This window comes from Glycine max, chromosome 1, assembly GCF_000004515.6.
Source record: "Glycine max cultivar Williams 82 chromosome 1, Glycine_max_v4.0, whole genome shotgun sequence".
NCBI classification, from domain to species: Eukaryota; Viridiplantae; Streptophyta; class Magnoliopsida; order Fabales; family Fabaceae; genus Glycine; species Glycine max.
Window position 1 is genome coordinate 18,347,624 of NC_016088.4, and position 6,991 is coordinate 18,354,614.

Below are 6,991 nucleotides of genomic sequence, written 5' to 3' on the forward strand. Positions count from 1 at the left end.
GGCAGCCAGTTTCTTCATGAGCTGAAGCATCCTGTATAAAAGAAATCACGACATGACACTCCTGCGGTGTGTGGATGCCAAGGAGGCAAATCACATGATCGAGGAAGTCCATGAGGGCTCGTTTGGAACGCACGCCAATGGGCATGCTATGGCCAGGAAGATCCTAAGAGCGGGTTATTACTGGCTTACCATGGAAAGTGATTGTTGTGTCCATGTGAGGAAATGCCACAAATGTCAAGCATTCTCGGATAATGTCAATGCCCCACCACATCCTCTGAATGTCATGTCCGCCCCTTGGCCTTTCTCCATGTGGGGAATAGATGTCATCGGGGCCATTGAGCCCAAGGCCTCGAATGGTCATCGCTTCATCCTCGTAGCGATAGATTATTTCACCAAGTGGGTCGAGGCGGCTTCATATACCAATGTCACGAGGAATGTGGTGGTCAGGTTCACTAAGAAAGAGATCATCTGCCGATATGGTTTGCCAAGGAAGATTATCACGGACAACGGCACCAACCTGAATAACAAGATGATGGGGGAAATGTGCGAGGAGTTTAAAATCCAGCATCACAATTCCACACCCTACCGGCCAAAGATTAATGGAGCCGTGGAAGCGGCCAATAAGAATATCAAAAAGATTATCCAAAAGATGACCGTGTCATACAAGGATTGGCACGAAATGCTCCCATTCGCGTTACACGGTTACCGAACTTCAGTGCGAACGTCAACTGGGGCAACGCCGTTCTCATTGGTATATGGGATGGAGGCTGTGTTACCGTTTGAGGTAGAAGTCCCGTCATTAAGGATCTTGGCAGAATCCGGATTAAAGGAATCAGAGTGGGCTCAAACGCGCTATGACCAGCTCAACCTCATTGAGGGTAAGCGCTTAACGGCCATGAGTCATGGGCGCTTATACCAGCAAAGAATGAAGAGTGCATTCGACAAGAAAGTACGCTTACGCAAGTTCCATGAAGGAGACCTTGTGCTAAAGAAAATGTCCCATGCTGTCAAGGACCATCGAGGGGAATGGGCCCCGAACTACGAAGGGCCTTTTGTTGTGAAGAGGGCTTTTTCCGGAAGAGCCCTGGTGCTTACCAACATGGATGGCGAAGAGCTACCTTCACCCGTGAACTCTGATGTCGTCAAACAATATTATGCTTAGAAGCTGGGGCAATTAAGGATGTCGCTGCATGTTCTTTATCTTTATGCGTTTTCTGGATTTCCCCCAGGGATTTCCTATCTGTTGTATCTCTCGTTACAATCTTTCAAAGAAATGAACGTGGATTCGAGGCTTTAGTCCTCACATTAGTTTCAAACCTTGCGTTAATCTGTGATCACCTGAGCCCTTCCGCTCAGTTCATGGGATGCCCCAAGCGCTTAATTAGAATTGAACCTGAACCAACTTTCCCTAAATTTGCTGCGTTTGAAAACATTCATGCATACGCATACACATACGCATGCATATTGTTGTGGTAAAAACAGGGGCAGGATCATCTTGGGCTACCTTCTGGGGTAGAGACAAAACATGAACGGCAGAAACCAATCAAGGTAAGGTAATGACGCGGTCAAGATTGGCCATACCTGGTTGTTTATTACTTGCAGGTACTTAAGGACTGATGCAAGTGGGGATGGGGTCACGACCGACCGATCGTTGCCCCTTATCTGCGCGAAACAAGCAGAGAATGTCGCTGCAAGGCAGCCCCGTATCCTTTGTATTTTGCAGCTTTCTTTTACTATTTGTTTGTTTTAAAAAGTAAAAATAAGTAATCAACACCTAATTCTAACCTAAGTAAGTTCAAGTTAGGCAAGATGCTAATCCATGAGAAGGGAGGGGACATGGTTAATGTTCCCCTCAAAAAAAAAAATGTGCAGGTTAGCTCGCCTGGGCGAGCCACCCCTGCACCAAATTATAAGAATGACGAAAGGGGGGGCATTTTTGCATTCAAAAACTTCCTTTCCCCCCTTTCAAAAGCCATACCCACGGGATTGACGAGTTTGCAGCCCTAGGGTCATCCTTTTTCGCATTTTTTGATTCCGTTTTGCGCTTTTGTTCATCACCAACAAGTAAGTGTTCCATCCCTAAGCTTTCTAGCTTTTCATTGGTGTATTTTGATCTCCTTTTGGTGCTCTAAATTGTGGGAATGTGCTCAAATATATGGGGCAATTTTGGTTTGTTTTCTTGCTTGATTAGGTTGAATTAGGGGTTTGTATGGGATGGCCCTAGGCCTATAATGCATTTTGGAACGATGGGACATGCCACATTGTCCCCGTTCTCTTGCTATTGACGCCTAAACGCGCGCTCACCAAGTGTTCGGTGAAATGCCTCAATGGCATTAGCGCGTGACTTTTGTAAGGAAACAACCCATGGGGCATTTTGGTTTGTACATATTTTTGGAATATGCATTCATTCCCGAAAAGGCTAGAGTAATTGCCCCACATATATCCTAGGCCTGGGAACTAAAATTTTATGCAAAAAGAACACAAGAGGAGGTGCATATTGGGTAAAGTTACCCTTTTTGGCCAGCAATCAGCTATGGGCCACGCTACAATAATTTCCCTATGCCTAGATGTTTAGGAATTTTGCTCGTCATGAATGTGTAGGTTTAGAATAGGTAGCAAAATACCTTTGGCAATTTACACTTTGGGTATGATAGCAAAATACTTGGATGTATGTACATATAATTTTTGGTAGTCAAAATGTCTCACAAAAAAAATATATATAAATATGTTGCATGTTATGTAAAGAAAATACATTACAAAAAAAAATATATACCTTTTAATTTGAATACAATTTTAGTCAGCAAAGGAAAATATACTTGAATTTGCATGCGGCTTTAGGTAGCAAAAACTTGAAAAGAGCATGAAATGTAGCGCCTTATTGTGTAAATAGTCAAGATTCATCATGAAGTTTGTGTATGTATAGGTATTAGAAATACCAAGATGTGCACATGTGCAATTTTTGGTACCCCAAAATGCTTTGAGTATGCATGTATGTAAATTTAGCCAAGGAGATGTGTGTGATGTAAGTAACAAATACACCTTGGAAGTACATGTAAATAATCTAGGTAACGAAGCTGCCTTGATTGAATATGGGTGCATTTTTCTTAGTTAATAGAATGTCTTGTGCAAGTGAACGTTCGTAAGGAAATATGCGCATAAGCTTGCTCTAAATTTACATTGATGTTTATATTTATGGGAGGAGGTTGTATGCCATTTTTGTTTTAAGAGTAGTGTCCCACTGGTAAAACTAACTTTCCAAATGTTTGCCTTCGCAGGAAATGGCCCCGAGGAAGCTTGCCTCAAAGAGGTCCAGGAGGGACAAGGCAGCCGAAGGAACTAGTTCCGCTCCGGAGTATGACAGTCACCGCTTTAGGAGCGCTGTACACCAGCAGCGCTTCGAGGCCATCAAGGGATGGTCGTTTCTCCGGGAGCGACGCGTCCAGCTCAGGGACGACGAGTATACTGATTTCCAGGAGGAAATAGGGCGCCGGCGGTGGGCATCACTGGTTACTCCCATGGCCAAGTTTGATCCAGAAATAGTCCTTGAGTTTTATGCCAATGCTTGGCCAACAGAGGAGGGCGTGCGTGACATGAGATCCTGGGTAAGGGGTCAGTGGATCCCGTTTGATGCCGACGCTATCGGCCAACTCCTAGGATATCCGTTAGTGTTGGAAGAGGGCCAGGAATGTGAGTATGGCCAGAGGAGGAACCGGTCTGATGGGTTCGATGAGGAGGCCATCGCCCAGCTGCTATGCATACCGGGGCAGGATTTTGCCCGGACTGCTGCAGGGAGGCGAGTGCGAATCATGCGCACCAACATGACCACCCTGACCCAGATATGGATGACGTTGCTCCTCAGCAACATCCTGCCCACCGATCATAATTCCGACCTTCCCATGTCGAAGTGTCAGCTGGTGTACGCCATCCTGACACGGATGAGCATCCATGTGGCTCAGTTGATCGCTGATGCCATCTATATTTTTGCAGGTATGGCGCCCACTAGGCACCCTTTGGACCCAGATAAGTCCAACAGGGCCCTGGGATTTCCCGCACTGATCACAGGACTCTGCCAGTCGTTCGGAGTCCCCGTTGCACCTACTAAAGTGATTCGGCCGCCCATCACCCGGGCTTTTATTGAGAAGTACTGTACCCAGAGACAGGCTCAGGGTGATGCTCCACAGGCCGCAGGCGTGCCACCACCACCTCATCAGGCTGGCCAGGCTGGGGCATTTGACATGGAGCAGTATTTACGGCATTTGGTTCGCCAGCAGGCGGCCAACCACCGAGCACATGTACAGACCCATGATTGTCTGTACCAGATGAGCCTTAGCATGCAGAGCCAGGGCTTCGCTTCTTTTTCATGCCCTACTCCAGACCAGTTCAGGGCAGAGGTTGCATGGCCCGGAGATTGGCCTGAGGCCCAAGCAGGAGAGGCACCCCCAGAAGCTCCCGGCGATGGAGAAGAGGCCCACGAGGACGAGGAGATGGCCGATTTGCTTGACTTCTTGGGAGGGAGTGGAGATACGTGACTGGGAGATCCCCAGATTCATGTTTTCTTTCATATTTCTTTTGTCATTTTTATTCTATGTTATTGTTTTGACTCGAGAGACTAATGTTTGTTTTTGTTGTTTCGATTGTCATTTGTACAGCGCATACATTTTTGTTTAGATTGTTGCGTTAGTGTTTATATATCATTACTATCGATGATGTTTGAAATTCTGGAACCGTGTAGAGTTCTTCGTTTAGGAACATCGTCCAAAAAATATATGTGTAAAATAAACAAAAAAATCATGATAAAAATAAAAATAGAAAAGAAAAAAATGAAATGAATGAAATGGAAAAGAGAACAAAAAGGAAAAGAAGAGAGCAAGTAAAGAAAAAGAGAGCAAATAAGAAAAAAAAGAAAGCAAGTAAGGAAAAAGGTGGAAAAAGAGAAAATAAGTTGTCTAGCTAAAAACCGACATGCTTTTGAAAAGAGACGATTTCCAACTTTTCTTTGAAAAAAAATTCATTCATTGATCATAACCGATTTTTGAAGAAAAAACGTGTCTACACCTGAAGGGTGAATGCTGTGAAAATTTCCCCGGATGCCCAAAATGACTTGGAGGAATGCACAAATTGATAAAAGAACATATTTTGGAAACGTTGGGTTGATTTAAAATAAAGGAAATAAATCCTGAGCCCTAGCATCACCTGACCATAAAAATTTGACACTTGAGCGTCCACATAGGTGCATGCATGACCAGTTTTGCATAAAGTTTCCAAATCATCATTTTTGCATTTGTGTCATGGAAATAATGTGGGGCATCCCTTTCATCCTTGAACCAAACCAAGCCCTGACATGTATCATGTCTAGCCATTCTACGAGCTTTGAGCCAAAATCCCGACTCACCATAAACCTTGACCCAGGGTGAGAATGTCAATCCTTACCCTCGGAAGCAAAAAAGAATAGAAGGGAAATTTCCAATCAAAGAAAAAGAGAAGGAAAATTTCCAATGAAAGCGAAAAAAAAGAAGAAGAAGAAGAAGAGAAAAGAAGGAAAATTCCCCAATCAAAGAGTGGGAGAAAGCAAAAAGAAAAGAAAGGAAATTCCCAATCAAAGAATGGGAGAAATTAAAAAAGGAAGAAGAAGAAGGAAAGAAAGCTCCTGATCAGGGATCGAAGGAAAAACAGAAGAAATGTGCAGAGAGGTCTTTGGACCGGACAATATCTGAACAATACAGAATTGTCACCAAATGAACAAAAAAGAAGGAAAGGAAACCACGACCTAAAATGGTCTTCTCCCTTTGATTACCAACCAAAATCCCGTGCGCTAGCGACTTTTTTTCGCCCCGCGCTAAACAAAAAAAACAGAAAAAGAAAAAGCCAGAAAAATCAAAAGCCAAAAACACACAAAAGCCGAAAAAAAAACCACCAAAAGAACCCATTCCCAAGGGAAGTCCTATTGATCCATGATCACGCATGTAATTTTTGATTTGATAGGAAATAATTTGCAAAGTCAAGTCATGACATATCTATGGTTCGGAATTAGGATGAAACACCTACCTGTGCGAGATTGATACACTTTGAGTGGATTTCTTCTATTTTTGTCGAACCCAGTGTTTCCTCTAAATGGTCATTTAGAAACGAAATGCTAACATCCAAAATCTCATTTATGGTTATGGGGGATCCCATCAGCAGACTCTCCTTCCCTGGTAGACGCATTGTTTGTCACTCAAAAAAGCATATGCTGCTCTAAACAGTTGGAATATTTGTCTCTTTGCTAAAGCATGTTTGCATTTTAGTGGAGAAAACACCGAGACTTTTTCAAGTCTCACAAGTTATCCAGAACTACGTAGGTCTGAGTTCCTCATTGGAGGATACGTAGGAGCAAGAGCCTCGCTTTTGTCGACCACACCGCCTTTTGTTGCCATGACCCAAGAGCTGGTAGCCCGCGGAGACACCTTACGGTTATCCGCACCTCGTCATTCAGTGACCCCAAGTGTGATTGACGAGCAGAGGCCAATGTGGTCATCTGCGCCCTTTCCGGAGATGTCAGCATTTTCCGATGGAGACTTTTTCAAGTCTCACAAGTTATCCAGAACTACGTAGGTCTGAGTTCCTCATTGGAGGATACGTAGGAGCAAGAGCCTTGCTTTTGTCGGCCGCCCCATAATCTTTGTCATACTGACCCTGAGGTCATGTGACATGCACCCTTGTATCATCCAGAGGCGGCGGGCCCGATGATACGCAGAGATACCTTACGGTTATCCACACCCTTTTGTCATCCAGAGGCGGCGGGCCCGATGACAAGCAGAGACAAAATTTGGTCATTCTGCACCCTTGTATCATCCAGAGGCGGCGGGCCCGATGATACGCGGAGATACCTTACGGTTATCCGCACCCTTTTGTCATCCAGAGGCGGCGGGCCCGATGACAAGCAGAGACAAAATTTGGTCATTCTGCACCCTTGTGTCATCCAGAGGCGGCGGGCCCGATGATACGCGGAGAT